This window comes from Lontra canadensis, unplaced genomic scaffold (genome assembly GCF_010015895.1).
Source record: "Lontra canadensis isolate GAN:19392208 unplaced genomic scaffold, GSC_riverotter_1.0 scaffold66, whole genome shotgun sequence".
NCBI classification, from domain to species: domain Eukaryota; kingdom Metazoa; phylum Chordata; class Mammalia; order Carnivora; family Mustelidae; genus Lontra; species Lontra canadensis.
The window spans coordinates 11,748,908-11,765,149 of record NW_022631060.1 but is presented as its reverse complement, the minus strand read 5'-3'; the positions used below and the strand labels follow the sequence as shown (position 1 = coordinate 11,765,149).

The 16,242-nt window shown below is 51.4% G+C and overlaps 1 long non-coding RNA gene across 1 annotated transcript; it reads right to left on the bottom strand.

Annotated features, from left to right (window-relative positions):
• Positions 1 to 243: 243 nt before the first annotated feature.
• LOC116880579 lies at positions 244 to 1,941 on the bottom strand. Its single transcript, XR_004385222.1, has 2 exons — positions 1,699 to 1,941; positions 244 to 411 (listed from the first exon to the last, which is right to left on the bottom strand). It is a non-coding gene; the product is annotated as an uncharacterized LOC116880579 (long non-coding RNA).
• Positions 1,942 to 16,242: the final 14,301 nt, after the last annotated feature.

The window sequence follows — 16,242 nt, the reverse complement described above, 5'->3', positions numbered from 1 at the left end:
AGTCCTCCTCTCCTACCCTGGGAAAAGGGCGGCTCAACACATACAGGGCACTGAGGCCAAGGAAGCAAGTCCTATCTCACGGGGCTCAGACGAGGGGTCCCCTGTCTTCTGACAGAGGTATCTGACCCACTCCCTCCCAGCCAGGGGCTTCTGGGGCCCAGGTGTCCCAAGCAGCCCTCCACCCAGTGCTGAGTGTCCAGCCATGGGGATGCTCGTACACAAATCACACGATCACCAAGGGAGCACTAGGTGGAGGAGGGGTTTAATGCAATTCTCCGTCGTGCGCCTGGAGCCCGAGCTGCGGAGCCTTCACACCTCGGGGCCTTTCTTGTAGCTGTCCAGGTGGGATAAGACCCAGCCTGCAGGAATCAGGAAGCTGAGGAACATCACAGAGAGTCCAATGGCTTGCTCCTGGGTCAAGGAAAGCACGTGTGAGTCCATGACACATCAGGTCATTCCTGAGTCACTGAGGAAGGCTGTCCACCTGCCCCTGAGTCCCTTGGCCCTGCAGTGTGGGATTTCTCTCACCAGAGCAGTGGTCCAGAGAGACCTGCCTCAGCCCCTCTGCTCCTGGGGGACCCTCAGCTCAGCCCAGACTTCCTGTGTGTCGGGGGCAAAGTCCGCACGAGCAGGGACTACTGCAGTCCTCCATGCGCACGGCCTCTGCAAAGACCTAGACTGACTGCCCTGGGCTTCCGTCTCTCCGCGGGACCTCTTCCCATCGCCCCTGCCCCCGAGAGCCTGTCTGGCCAGGCCACTTGTGCCTCAACCTTGAACTCCTGCCTGGGCACAGCATGTGCGTGTCAGACGCAGTGCGGGGCGGAAGAGACGGCAGAGATTCGGGTCATACAAGAAAAGGGCAGGGCCTTTTCCCAAGATGGTGGTCCTGCTCAGAAGCTGAGTGGAGGAGATGGACTCCCCGTACCGCATGTGCACGTGTGTGCACGCACATGCAAACACACAGAGGCCATCCCACCTGGCTACCTCCCCTCCGCTCGGATTCCTCCTGAAACAGAGCCTAGGCCCAGTCATCCCTCCCTGGTCCCTCAAACTGAGTCAGATGCTGGGTTGGAAACCAATTCTTCCTCTTGACTTCACCTTCCAGCAGATTCAGAACAACGTTGGCCCAGAACTGGGCCCTTCAGCTGGATTCAGATCTTTGCTTCACCAGTGATATGACCTTGAACAGTTGACCTTCTAGACCTTGTTTTATTGTGGCTTAACCCAGAGGTAGTCGTCTGCTGTCCCGGAGCCCAAGGATGACCGAGCTCTGTGTTCTCGCCTATGCTCTCACAGACCCTCAGAGCAGCCCACCGTCCCCTTCAATGGACAGTGAAGCTGGCGTCCACACCGATGCCCTTCCAGCTCAGCTCTTAGCACCCTCGTTGGCCAGAAGGCAAGTGGGGGCCTGCAAACAGAGACCACCGTCCCCTCACTGCCAGCTGCTTTGGGAGCCTAACCTCCAGGTGAGGGATGTAAGGACCTCTTTTCTGGAGTCAGGACGGCGTCCCAGCCACAGGACTGTGTTCTAGCTCGAGGATCACCTCTAGAAGCCACAGGCCTGAGAACACATCCCTCCTCCCCTTTACCAGCCTGGCCTTCTGAGTCCTGCCCCCAAACCCACCTCGTCTCCCAAGACCGTGCAGGACGTCTCACTCCACTGCTCAGGTCAGCACCCCTCCGCAGCGGAAGACTTACCGTGGGAGACGTGGGTGTTCGGGCCGGCTTCGTGGAGACATGTGCCTTGGGAACCACCCAGGCCCTCAGAGAGGCCTGCAGGAGCCTAGGGGCACAGGGTAACCTCAGCATCATAGTGGAGCCGAGCTCCCCCGGAGTGCAGCTAAGTTCCGTGTATCTGCTTGGCGTACCCTCTGCTCACTCGGCTGCTGGGGCTTTTTATAGCTCAAGGGGGGAGCTGCAGCTGTCTCCTCCTGTCACGCTGCCTGGCAGAGAGAACTCCTGCTTGGAAGTGGGGAAAGCCAGCCTCAGTCCAGCAGCCTCCAGGCCCCGCCCCTGCTGGGGCACCCGAGGGGCTTCCAGCTCTTCTCAGCAGAGGCAGGCTTGGCCCACTCGGCAAAGGGCCTTCATTTCTCGGTGACCACGACCCTCAACGTAGAAGCAGGAGTAGGGAAGTCAAAGAGCTTGAGAATGCAAGAGGGGGAAAGTGACATAAGTCGAGAGGGCTCCTTAAGTATCTGGAGGGTCAGATGACCTCCCCATGCAGAGCTATTTTAAAGTTCTCTAGCTCAGGGATTCCTGGCTGGGCTGCCCAGCCTTCTGACTCTTAACTGATGGACGCTGGCTGTTCCCAGAGCCCTGCTCCTCCCAGGCCCAGCACGTGGTAGGTCTGAGCGGCCTCTCTTCTGTGTTCGCTGACATGACAGCCTTTGTTCCTGGAGGAGACCCTCACAATTGCCCCGTGGACAAACAGAGGTGGGAAGGTCAGCAGACATTTGGCGAGTGCGAGTTCAGGGGCCAGGGGGCACTTAGGCCCCTGCCTCTGGGCCCACCTGTGGGGACAGCCTCCCAGGGCCGAATGTGCTGGGTCCTGATGCCCACGGGCCCCATGGGGAATTGGTCTGTGAGCTGCCCGCCTGCCCTGCGTGAGCTCGGAGCCTCCCCGCCTCTCTTCCCTTATTTATGCAGAAAATGACTTACTCAATTCTGCCCACAACAAACACCTACAGTGTGTTTTCCTGCTCTGTGAGACTATTTCACACCTTCTCTCTGAACCAACACCCCCCCCACACACACACACACCCTTATCAGAGACCCTGCTGCTGATTTCCCTGAGATAACGGAAGTGACCAGATGTGACTCACTGTGGACCCCAGTTACTGTCCTCCAGGAGAACAGGGGCCCTGAGCCCCTGGGGTGAGTCAGATGCTCAAGTCCCCAGAAGCTTCTCCAGCCCTTCTGCCCTTGGTTGCTGGACGCCGAGCCCCTGGCCTTCCTCCCGACTCATGCAGAGCCTGCCTGATCCCTGACAGCCTCAGGATTTGTGCAATCTCTCCATCCACCTTCTCCAGACCTCCTTCATCTGTGACACCCCAGCTGCTTATCAGTCATGATATTTAGGGTGTACTGAGGCTGACCCTTGTCCCAGCTTTGGTGGAGTTCCCGAGGCCCTGTGGTTTGTCCCCTGCCCTTTCCCTTCCCAGGTGCTCAGGTCGAATGTCCAAGCATCACCCTCGTTTTCCTCCAGTGCTCACACTCCACACCGGGTCACCAACGACGCCACACCCCACCAAGCCGACTCGCCACCCTCACCCAGTCCAACCCTGAATGTGTCCTCTGACACTGCCCCACCCAGTAGCCTGGACAGCCCTTGGGGAGCAACCAGCTCCTACCACTGCCATGTTCAGCCTCCCCCGCTGGCTCCCCTTGCCTCCCTTCCATGGCCTTCAAGGCCTGAGTGGTCTGACCTTGCCTCACCTGCTCCCTATACCCTAATGCCCGCCTCCTGCCTCCTTCCAGACACACCTCACTCCCACCCCACACTGGAGCGCTCGCCACATGTTTTTAAACCCTTCAGGTCCTGTTCCGTTGACCTCTTCTCAGACATGCCTTCTTGATGGGATACAAGCCCCATGAGGCAAGGACTTTGCTGGGGTCATCACAGAACCGTGGGCGCCTGGCAGGTTTTCAGTCAATGTCAGAAGGCTGGTTAGGGTAGGGAAACAAGGAGAGTTGGGTCGGGGTGGTGGACAGGCTGGGGTCGGAAGGACACACGTGGTTTCTGTTCCACGGCCAGCACTGGCCTGTCTTGAGGAGCACACAGTTGAGTCAGACGAGAAGGAATAGGGCAGGGTTTCACTCTACTGTCAGAACGACCTAGATTACCATGCACGGGGATAAAGTCCACAGCCCAGAGCGAACTCCTCAGCTGTCTCTAGACCTGATCAGCATGGGCACAGGCCAGTAGCTGGGGGGCAGAGGCCACCTGAGCCCAGACTCAGCCATGGTCACCACCCTCACTGGGTATGATCGTTAGAAACGGCGAGCTGCTGGTCTGAGCACGCAGCATGGGAAACGTAATTTAGCATGTGTTCTTCCCTGGAAACCACACTTGTTCTAAATGTGGGGCTCATTTCTGGGCTTCCCACCCCGCCTCCCACCGTCTTCCTTTGTCTCCGTTTTCCAAAGAGGAGGCAAGCCCTAGGAAGCTGGAGGAGGGAGTGTGTCCTGAATGTTATCTCCGGCAACGCTGATCCCACGCGCCGATGCCAGCCTCAGGCTGCGGGGGGCTCAGCCCCTCCTCTGGAGTAATCCCTTCCGCCTAAACCTTTAATTATACCTTTGGGGTCCATTCAAGAATAAGACCGTGGGTCAGACCATCAATCAGGCAGCCTACAGCGTTTCTTTTTTCACAGAGAAATCCTGCTGTCCCCAACCACCCAGGACTGGCTCTAAGGAAGGTCTTCTCCGCCCGAGCTCTCCCAGCCTTTGGGGGGTGGGAGGGCGGGAGTGGAAGGAGTTGGGGGGCTACTACATGGAGAGGCCCTGGTGAAGGCCAGGACCGGAGGGCGAGGGACTGCGATCCAAAGGAGAGAAAAGTCCCAGGCCTCTCCCTCAAGCTTCCATCTACCCCCGCTTCACCTTCATGCCTTCGCATCCACTCCCACAAGCCTAAGCTTTCCAGCGCTCAAACCTGCGCTCCCTGTTTCTGTGCTCACATAGCTCCTGGGGGCTCCCCCACCCGCAGATGCAGACCTCAACCTGGCTGGGTTTTCGGTCCCCGGAACCAGTTGTGCAAACCAAACCCTACGTAGACCCTGCTGCTTTGAGCACACAGACGCTGCTTGAGTGGGGACCCTGGTCTGGCTTCTTCCTTCGTTGCTCTGAGGCCACACTGAGCCTCCGCAGAGCACTGTTCTGTGCCCCAAATGACTCTCCTCCTCCAACTGGAAGGAAAATGAGATGACCAACGGAGAAGAGTGGTGACCAAGTTGGGGGGGGGGGGTCACAATGAACAAGAAAGTGACAGGCTCTGAGGGTGCAGGGTCAGATGCGTCCCCTGTAACAGCAGGAGAAACCAGGAGAGGGAGCAGAGCCCAGGGATCAAGGCAAGCCAGGCCTGTTCCAGCCTGTCCTGGTCAGGAGTGGCCCCAGGAAGAGCTCCCAAGGGCTCTGGAAGACACAAGTACCCCTGTCACCTGAATCTTCACCATCATCTCCTTCATTCACCCACACCCAGCACATTCCTATCTCTGCCCTTGACCTGACCCTACTGCCCCGGGGGGTTGGGGTAGGAGAGACCAGCCACCTGCACACATCCTCCCACTCAAAGCTGCCAGGGCACCTGGAAGGTCCAGGGTGACTCCGTGGGCACATGGCACCACCCTGTGTCCATACTTGGAACCACAGAAGCTGCTGGATAAAGCAGAGAGGCTCTGACACAAGGCACGGGACCCTGAAAAAATGCAGAGTCATGCAAACACTTGGATATCACTTATTTTAAGATTGTGTTTATTTGTGTATTTATTTTAGAGACAAAGGCAGAGGGAGAGGGAGAGGGACAAGCAGACTCCCTGCTGAGCGCAGAGCCCGACGGGGGGCCGGATCCCACCTCCCTGAGATCAGGAACTCAGCTGAAATCCAGAGTCAGTGTTCCACTGACTGAGCCCCCCGGGCGCCCCAAACATTCCCATTTTATTGTAGATCTACTTCATCCCATAAAACATTGGACCAGCAGCAGCGGCATCACCTGGAAATTCGTTAGAAACCAGGTAGAAACTCTGCGGCGGTCCCAGTCAACTGTCCCAATAGCCATGAAAGGAACCGTGATACACAGATAAGTTTAAGAACCATTTCAAGTCATATAAAAATGGTGCGTCCTGCAATTTCATTCAAAACCAATTGCCCACTTCCAGAAAGATCCAACTCTCACCCAGACTGCAAAACTCAGCCTGTTCCTTTTATCCACAAAGTCATGCTTCCACTAAGTGTTTCTTATGTGGCAGCGTTTACTGAAAACTCTGAGCTCATGGGTAAAGACCACGTGGGGAGGCCAGCTGCCCCCTCCTCAGCCCACCTCTGTACTCCACTGCCCTGAAGCCCCGCTCCCAGACAGGCCCTCCCCATGAGCGACATGCCCAAGACACGCTGGTGCCGCTGTACTGTCCGCAATTCACAACCCCGCCCATTCTCTGGTGTGGTGGCTAATGTTGAGTGTCAGCTCAGCCGGGCCATGATGCCCAGATACTGGGTCAAACATTCTGGACGTTCCTGTGAAGGTGATTTTTGGACGAGATTAACATTTAAATGGGTGGACTTGGAGTAAAGCAGATTTCCCTCCACTGTACAGGTGGGCCTCGTTCAATCAGTTCACGGCCTTAATAGAACAAACACGGACTTCCCCAAGCAAGAAGGAATTCTGCCATCAGATGGCCTTTGGACTCAAGCCCCACCGGCTCCTATCTGGTCCCGCAGCCTGCTGGCCCACCCTGCACATTTTGGACCAATCAGGTCTCCACAATCACGTGAGCCAATTCCTTAGAGGAACCCCCAACCCCCTCCCCATCTCTAGCCCCACACACACATCCTGCTGGTCCTGATTCTCTGGTAGAACACTGACAAATACAGTCACCGAAGTCCAGAAGAGAAGCCCTTTGGCTGCTTTGGCCTTTTGCCTTCGGCAATGAAACCAAAACTTTATTACACTTTCTTTTCTTAAATACATACCATATTAAATGATGCCTAATGTAACCCAGACCTGTCATTGCTCCTAACAGCAGAAACACATCACACACCATTGTCACCTGACCCATCCGTTCCTCTCGCTGTGTAACCAGCTGTCACAGACCCAGCAGCTCAGAACAGTGTGCTCGTAACCTCAGTGTTTCCAGGGTCAGCAGTCCAGGTGTGCATTGCTGGTCCTTTGCCCAAGTCTCGCCGACATCGGGGGTCACGGGGCTACAGGGCCCACCTGAGGCTCAGGGTCCTCCTCCAAGGGCACTGCTTGTTGGCAGAATTTGGAGCCTTGAGGGGATAGGGCTGAAGTCGTGAGCTCTGGCTAGCTGTTGGACTGTCCTCCGCTCTTGGAGGCCACCCTCAGACCCTTACCATAGGGCTCCCTCAGTAAGGGGTTCACAACGTGCTGTTTGCTACTTCAAGGCCAGCAAGAGAATCTTTCTTGTTTCAAATCTTTCTGGCATTTTAAAAAATGTTTTTTTAAGAACAGTTTTAGATATACAGAAAAATTCTGAAGATAGCACAGAGTTCCCCTACAACCCACATCAAATTCCCCTATTATTAACATCTTACATGATGGTTAATCTGTATGTCAGCTTGAATGGGCAATACATTGCCCAGACTTTAACTCAAACAGTTTTCCAGGGGTGTATGTGAGGGTATTTCTGGATGAGACTGACATGTGTACCAGCCGACTGAATGAAAGAGATGACCCTCCTCAGTGTGGGTGGGCCTCATCCAATCAGTTGAAGGGCTGGTTTCGTTGGGGTTTGTTTTTTGTTTTGTTTTTAAAGTGGTCCCTTCCCTAAGCAAGAAGGATCTCCTCCTGCCTATTTCATGTGGGACATGGGTCTTTTCCTGCCTTCAGACACATACTGAAACTTCAGCTCTTTCAGGGTTTGAAGCCTACCGCTCTCAAAGTAGAACTTCACCATCAGGTCTCCACGGGCTCCGGCTGCCAACCGCAGATGTGAGGACTTCTCAGTCTCCACAGTCATGTGAGCCAGTTTTTTCTTTTTTTTTCATTCCATGTATTTATTTGAGAGAGAGACAGTGAGAGAGGGCATGAGAAGGGAGGAGGTCAGAGGGAGAAGCAGACTCCCTGTGGAGCTGGGAGCCCGAGGCGGGACTTGATCCCGGGACTCCAGGATCATGACCTGAGCCGAAGACAGTTGCCTAACCAACTGAGCCACCCAGGCGCCCACGAGCCAATTTCTTATAATAAATCTATATCTACATCTATAACCACCTATAACCTGTTAATTCTGTTTTCCTGGAGAACCCTAATATGATTAGTGTGGTACATTTGCCACAATTCATGAGCCAATACTGATGTATCATTATGGATTGAAGCCCAGACTGTATTCAGATTTCCTCTGTTTCCTCTAATGTCCTTTTCCTACTCCAGGACCTCACCCAGGACCCCACATGACATTCGGTCCTCGTGTGCCCCGGGGCTCCTCTGGGCTGTGACAGCTTCTCAGACTTTCTGTTTGTGATGACCTTCACAGTTTGAAGGAGGACCAGTCGGGTATATTGTAGGGTATCACCGTCTTAGAATCTGCGGTTTTTCTCACAACTACGCTGGGGTCGTGGCTTTGAGGGGATGGGCACAGAAGCTAAGAGCCACTGTCATCACATCATGTCAGGTACACATGACCGACAGGACTTGCCACCGTGATGCTGACCTGGACTGCCGGCTGCAGTGGGCTTGTCAGGTGTCTCTGCTGTGCTGTTGCTCACGGTCCCCCCCTTCCGTCCTGCACTCTCTGGACGGAGCTCACCCCTTCTGCCCCACGCTCTCTGGGAGGAGGTCCCCTGCACAGCCCACACTTAGAGTGTGTGGTTGTGCGCCACCTCCTCGAGGGCGGCTTCTCTGCGTCAATTACTAGGAATTCTTTTGCGTAGGGTATTTGTCTCCCAGTTATTATTAATTACTATTTTTATCCCCTTGTTATTTATTCAATTACTTATCAGCATGAGCTTGTGGAATTTGCTTAACATGTTGGGTTATATTCAACACTGCTTTACTTTGTTGCTCAAGTTTTCCCCGGTTTGGCCTCGAGAGCTCTTTCTCTTGGCTCCTGTGTCCCATCGGCATACATAGCTTCATGATCGTGGGCTTTGTTTGTTTCTTTAATTTGTTTGTTTTGAACACTGCCTTACTTGCTGGCAAGATAAAATGCCCCAGGCTCACCTAGCATATTTTCTGCCCCAATCCGAAAATCAGCCAAGGAAGCTGGTCCCTTTTATTGGCGAAAGCACTAGAAACCGAGATCTGGGGAGTAGGAGGAGGCATGACTTCATACTCTTGTCACGGAGAACCTCACTGCATGGAGTGAACACTAATGTGTGCAACCTTCAGCACGTCGCGGGGGCCGGGACTCCCAGGATGGGAGTCCTCCCCTAGTACACACAGGGAGCAGTCTCACCGGAGGGAGTAGGGAAGGTGCTGACCCGGTCAGTGGGGACATGAGTGGAGTCTGTACAGACAAAGGCCAAGATACTGAACAGTGTGGCACTCTAGCTCTTAAGGCAGAGGACATGAGGGGTTAATGCAGCCGAAGGCCTTCCCGGACGCGTGGCTGCACCACATTTCCCACCCTTTCCTGCTGTGAGGGTTGACCGCACTATTCTGAGTGGCGGTGACACGAGTGATCCCTGATGTGACCATAAACGTTCTCACGCATCAGGATGTTTCCTAGAGCAATCTTTATAGGAGCGGGAAAACGGGAATGATCCAATTCGCCTTGGTAGGGCACCGGTTAAACGACTGGTTGTTCATCTCTGCAATGATGAAGGTAAAAAGAATGAGACACATTTATATACACCAACATGGACAGATGTTCAAAACATACTGTCATTAAGTGAACAAAGCAAGTTAAGAAGCAGCATATAATGCCCCCACAAGGGGATGCTACTCAGCAAGGGAAAGGGACAGACCACAGAGACACGTGGCCACAGGGATGAATGTCACACGCCATATCTGAGTAAGAGAGCAGCCTCAGTAAACCGCGTGCCGTCTCAAGGGTTGGCAAGGCATTCCCTATGAAAAAATTCAGCTCACATCTTGTTTTGGTATCTCTTATGAGTAAAGAATGGGTTTGGTTTATTTCCTTTTCTTTTTCTTTTTCATTTTTTTACATTTTTTCAATGGTTGTGTGAAAAAATACACTTAAAAATGAAGAATAATGAAAACACAGCATATGAAAACTTACGAGATGCAGCTAAATTAATAATTAATAATAATTAATAAATTAAGGGAAACCTATGGATTTCAATGTATACATGCAAAAGAAGAAAAACTGAAAACCAACAATCTCAGAATTCCTCTCGAGAATTTAGGTAGAAAATCAATAAACTAAACTCCAAGAAAGTAAAAAGGATAAGGAAATAAATAAAAGTAGAAAATAAATGCATAAGAGAGGATTAACAAAGCCAAAAAGTGAAAAATCAATTAATTGAGATACTCCAGGTATAACTATCCAAGAAAAAAGAGAGAAGATACAAATAGCCAATTTCGACAATGAGAATGGAAGAACATAGAAGCAAAAATCCTCGACAAAATATTACCAACCAAATTCAACAACAGTACATTAACAGAGTGGTACACTACAATCAAGCGGGATTTATTCGAGGGATGCCATGGTGGTTCTACAACCACAGACCCATCAGTGGGACGCAGCACACTAACAAAATGAAGGGTAAAAAGTATAGGACCCTCTCGACAGATGCAGAAAAAGCACTCGACAAAAGTTAACATCCATTTGTGATAAAACGCTCCACACAGTGAGTAGCAAGGAAACACACCCTTACATAAGAAAGGCCATATATGACAAGCCCCCAGCTAACATCGCACTCAACAGTGAGGGCTTTTCCTCCAAGATCAGGAACAAGACAAGGATGGCCGCTCTTGCTACTTTTATCCAACGCAGTATTGGAAGTCCTAGCCATTGCAATCAGGCAAGAAAAAGAGATAAAAAGCATCCAAATCAAAAAGGAAGAAGCGGGACGCCTGGGTGGCTCAGTTGGTTAAGCGGCTGCCTTCGGCTCAGGTCATGATCCCAGCGTCCTGGGATCGAGTCCCACATCGGGCTCCTTGCTCAGCGGGGAGCCTGCTTCTCCCTCTGCCTCTGCCTACCACTCTGTCTGCCTGTGCTCATGCTCTCTCTCTAACTAATGAATAAATAAAATCTTTAAAAAAAAAAAAAAAAAAAAGGAAGAAGCAAAACTGTCACTATTTGCAAATGACATGATATTATAGTAGAAAACCCCCAAGACTCCACCACACAGCTGTTAGAACTAATGAATGAATTCAGTGAAGATGCAAGATAAAAATCAACGTACAAAAAATCTGTCATGCTTATACACACCAATAACAAACTACCAGAAAGACAAACTAAAGAAAGAATTCCATTTGCAATTGCATGAAAAAGAATAAAATACCTAGGAATAAAATTAACCAAGGAAGAGTCAGACTTGTACCCTGATAACGCTAAGACATGGATGAAAGAAAGTACACATGACACAAATAAATGGAAAGGCATTCTGTATTCATGTCCTGGACTCTTAAATCATCCACACTACTCAAAGCGGTCTACAGGTTCAGTGCAATCTCTTTTAAAATTCCAACAGCACTTTTCACGCAAATAGAACAAACAATCCTAAAATTTGTATGGAACCACAAAAGACCTTGAATAGTCAAAGCAATATTGACAAAGAAAAACAAAGCTGGAGGCACCATGCTGCCTAATTCCAAACCATATCACAAAGCTGTAATAATCCAAACAGGATGGTTTTTGACATAAAACAGAGCTCAATGGAACAGAACAGATAATAAACCCACACACATGTGGCCAATTACTTAACAACAGAAGAGCCAACAGCACACAAGGGGAAAGGACAGTCTCTTTGACAGATGGTGTTGGGAACACGGCAAAGCTGACGCAGAGGGTGGGGCTGGGCCACTTTCTTACACCACACACAAAAACCAACTTAAAATGGACTACAGTCATGAATGCAGGACCCAAAACCATAGAAGTCCTGGGAGAAAACAGGTGGTAAGCTCTCGGCCCGGGCTGTGGCAGTCAAGGCTGGATTTGGTACCAAAAGCCAAGACGACGGAAGCTGAACATGTGGGACTGCACCAAACGAGGATGCTCCTGCACAGCCAAGGAAGCCACCAAGACAATGAAAAGGAAACCTACTGAATGGGAGCAAATATTTGCACATCATACACGTAATAAGGAGTTAATATTTAAAATCTATAAATAACCAGGGTTACCCGGGTGACTCAGTCAGCTGAGCGTCCCGCTCTTGGTTTCAGCTCAGCTGATGATCTCCAGCCTCGGACCCGGAGCCCCGCATTGGGCTCCGCGCAGTGCGTGGAGTTGGCTTCCTCTCTCCCTCTCCCTCTGCCCCCTCCCCACCCACCTTGTGTGCTCCCTCTCTCTCTATTTTTTTTTAAGATTTTTTATTTATTTATTTGACAGACAGAGATCACAAGTAGGCAGAGAGGCAGGCAGAGAGAGAAGGGGAAGCAGGCTCCCTGCTGAGGAGCAGGCTCTCCGTGGAGCAGGGAGCCCGATATGGGGCTCGATCCCAGGACTCCGAGATCATGACCTGAGCCAAAGGCAGAGGCTTTAACCCACTGATCCACCCAGGCACCCCTCCCTCTCTCTCTCTAAAATAAATAAATAACTCACACAACTCAAAAGCAAAAAACCAAACAGTCTGGTTAAGAGATGTCCAGAGGATCTGAACAGACATTATTCCCAAACGACATCCAGACGGCCATCGGTACACGAAAAGATGCTCAACGTGACTCATCATCAGGGAAATGCCCATCCAAACCCCAATGAGACATCACCCCTCCTGCCAGAATGGCTGCTACCAGAAAGACAAGACATAACTGCTGGTGAAGACGTAGAGAAAAGAAAACCTTGTGCACTGTTGGTGGGAGTGTAAATTGATGCAGCCACTGTGAAAATGGTACAAAGTTTCCTCAAAAACTTAAAGACAGAACTACCTGCTGATCCAGTAATTCTGCTACTGGGTACTGACCCAAAGGAAATGAAAACACTAACTTGGAAAGATCCCTACACACACACACACACACACACACACACACACACACATCCGGGTCCTCGCAGCTGCTGCTCACAAGGCTAAGACCTGGAAACAGTGTAAGTGTTAATTGACCCATGAGGATGACCGGATACAGAGGAAGAGGCAAATACACACAAGGGACAAAAAAGAAGAAAGTCTTACCATTTGCAACAACATGGACGGACCTTGAGGGCATTATGCTGAGTAAAATAAATCAGACAGAGGAAGAAAAATGCCACAGTCTCAATCCTACGTGGGATCTAAACAGGCAGACCAAACCAGGCTCGCAGAGAACAGGTTGGTGGTAGCCACAGATGGGGGTGGGGGGTGGACAAATGGGTGAAGGGGGTCGAAGGGCACAAACCCCCAGTGATAAAAGAAGTAAGTCATGAGGACTTAACGTGCAGCATTATAGTGACAGTTATTTTTGTGACTATAGTAATGTACTGTGTATTTGGAAGTTTCTAAGAGAGTAGATCTTAAAATTCTTTACACAAGAAAAAAACTGTAACTATGTGTGCTGATGGACATTAACTAGATTTATGGTGATGATCATTTTGCAATATTTACAAATAACAAATCATTATGTTGTACACTGGAAACTACTGTAATGTTTTAAGTCAATTATAACTTTTAAAAAATGACCCAGTGTTTCCCTAGCCCCGTCCCATCCCTACAATCCACTTAACTGCATCATTCTTTCTTTTTAAAGATTTTTTTTTTTAATTTGACAGACAGAGATCTCAAGTAGGCAGACAGGCAGGCGGAGAGAGAGGGGAAACAGGCTCCCGCCGAGCAGAGAGCCTGATGCGGGGCTTGATCCCAGGACCCTGAGATCATGACCTGAGCTGAAGGCAGAGGCTTTACCCACTGAGCCACCGAGGTGCCCCAGCGTTATCTTTCTTTTAAAAAGAGAGTGTGTTAACTAACTAAAATCTAAATTAAAGGGGCGCCTGGGTGGCTCAGTGGGTTAAGCCGCTGCCTTCGGCTCAGGTCATGATCTCAGGGTCCTGGGATCGAGTCCCGTATCGGGCTCTCTGCTCGGCAGGGAGCCTGCTTCCCTCTCTCTCTCTCTCTCTGCCTGCCTCTCTGTCTACTTGTGATCTCTGTCAAATAAATAAATAAAATCTTTAAAAAAAAAAAAAATAAAATAAAATAAAATCTAAATTAAAAAAAAGAAAGAAAGAAAAAGACTGGCCCCAAAGTGGGGTGCTCAATTGGGTGGGGGCCTGGCAGCGTAGCTGTGAGAGGGCTCACCCAGGACAGAACACAGCAGGTGGAAGTTTCCAGAATGGACTGCAGGGGGCACAGGCAGGACAGCAGAGGGGAGACTGTCTGCCAGGAGGCAGCAGTGACCGCCTGAAAGAGGACGGGGATGGGTGGGATTTTCCCTTTCTGGTCATCTCAGGGACCGTTCCTGGTTGTAAGCAGCCACGGGTCAGTTAGGGCCGATGGCCTGTGAGCCTGTTTGCTTCCGCACAGGGCCACAGGGCCCCCTTAGCTCCCTCAGATCCCCTGCTCAAGCCTGCTGTCTGAAGGAGACCTCTACAACTTAACATCATTGTTTAAGGGTGAGGTGTTGAGCTTTTCACCTCCGAATCAGAATGAGACAAGAATGTCTGTATCTCTGAGGGGAGGGGGGTAGGGAGAGGGTGGTTGGGTTATGGACATTGGGGAAAGTATATGGTATGGTGAGTGCTGTGTAGTGTGTAAACCTGGCGATTCACAGACCTGTACCCCTGGGGCTAAGAATATATTATATGTTAATTAAAAAAATGAAAAAATTTCTAAAAAAAGAATGTCCACATCACCATTTAAGCCAACGTTACACTGTGGGCCCTACACAAGTCATGAGACAAGAAAAAGAAGTAAAAGTTATAAAGATAGAGAAGAAGAAAAATGAAACTATAATTATTTAAGACAATATGGTTGTGGATGTCAAAAACCCGAAAGAATCTGGAAAAAAGCTATTCTAACTAGTAGATGTATTTACCAAGGCCCCTGGATACGAGGTCAAAAGTCTATTGTACTTTCATACTATCATTAAGCAATTAGAAAGCGAAACAAAGATATTTCACAAAGCATAAAAAAATCATAAAAATACCAAATGGACTTTGATTTTTAGCCCGGCATAAGAAACTTGAACATCACCATTGCACCCTCACAAGGAAAAAGCTGAAAAACCAACAATTCTTAGAGCCATAAAGCAAGTGAGATGATGGGACAAATTACGGCCCCCAAATTCCCAGACTGGAAAGACAGGCACAGGCAGAGAACCACAAGCAGAAACCCGGGGGCGGGGGGCAGTGCCAGGTTATGAGGTCCTGAACCAGAGTTGGTGAGACCCCAGAGGCTCCGTGGGGACAAGGAACTCCAGCGGACCCAGTGACCATCCTCACAGTGACTCTCAAGAACACGTCCTTCCTGTCCCAGGCAGCGGGAGGGGAAAGGAGCGCCTCTGGGTGGTTGGGAGCCAGACTGGTTAAGGAGAGCCCCGGCCTCAGGGGTTTCCTCGGAGCCTCCCAGGCCGAGGGAAGGGGAACGAGCAGCCCCTCAGCCTTCCGGCCCCAGCGCGATCAGCTCCCGGGCCTCTGCCCCGGGCTGCCCCCTGCCACACAGCCCCCCGCCAGGTCACCCACAGCCCACTTCCCAGTCCTCGCGCCCAGCTATCAAGAGACAACGACAAGGCTTACGAGGGGCAGGAAAACACTGGGTCCGAGATGCGACCGGCATCTCACCGGAGAGGTACGGGAGGCAAAGGAGCGAATGAGATGTTCTTCTGTCATTACAGAGTCGCAGCTCGAAGCAGCACGGAGAGATGGTCGCGCGCCTCCTGGGATGGCCAGAATGCGGAGCGCTGGGCACAGCAGAGCTGTCGTTCCCTGCTGGTGGGAAGGCAGACCCTCGGGAGGGCAAAAATGCCACATGGGACGCACACGGGACCCAGCAGCCCCGCGGCTCCTGGGGACCCAAATGACATGGCAGCCAGCGTCCGCGCGAGAACCTGCACGTGGATGTTTCCAGCCGCCCATTAGTCATCGCCACGGCTTGGAAGCAGCCGAGACGCCTTCGGCAGGTGACTGGACGGCTGTGGGTTAGGGTGGGGTTAACGCGAACCCACGCAAGGGGACACCGCTCAGTGCTACAAAGAAATGGGCCGTTGGTTATGAACGGTCCTGGAGGAAGCTGAAATGTGTAAGGGAGAGAAGCCGACCCGAAAACGCTGCACCCCTCAGTCCCCTTCCTTGGCCGAAAGTCACTGCCGTGCTCGCTCAGCCGATGGGCACTGACTGCACCCTGTGCGTCCAGCACTGTGCACTCCGGCTGCCCAGGACTTGCGGGGAAGAGACGGTCCCCACGCTTGTGAAGTTCGCGCATCAGCCTGGGGAGATTAATGGCCAAACCCAGGAACACAGAGGTGCTGAGTGCATTAGGGGGTGG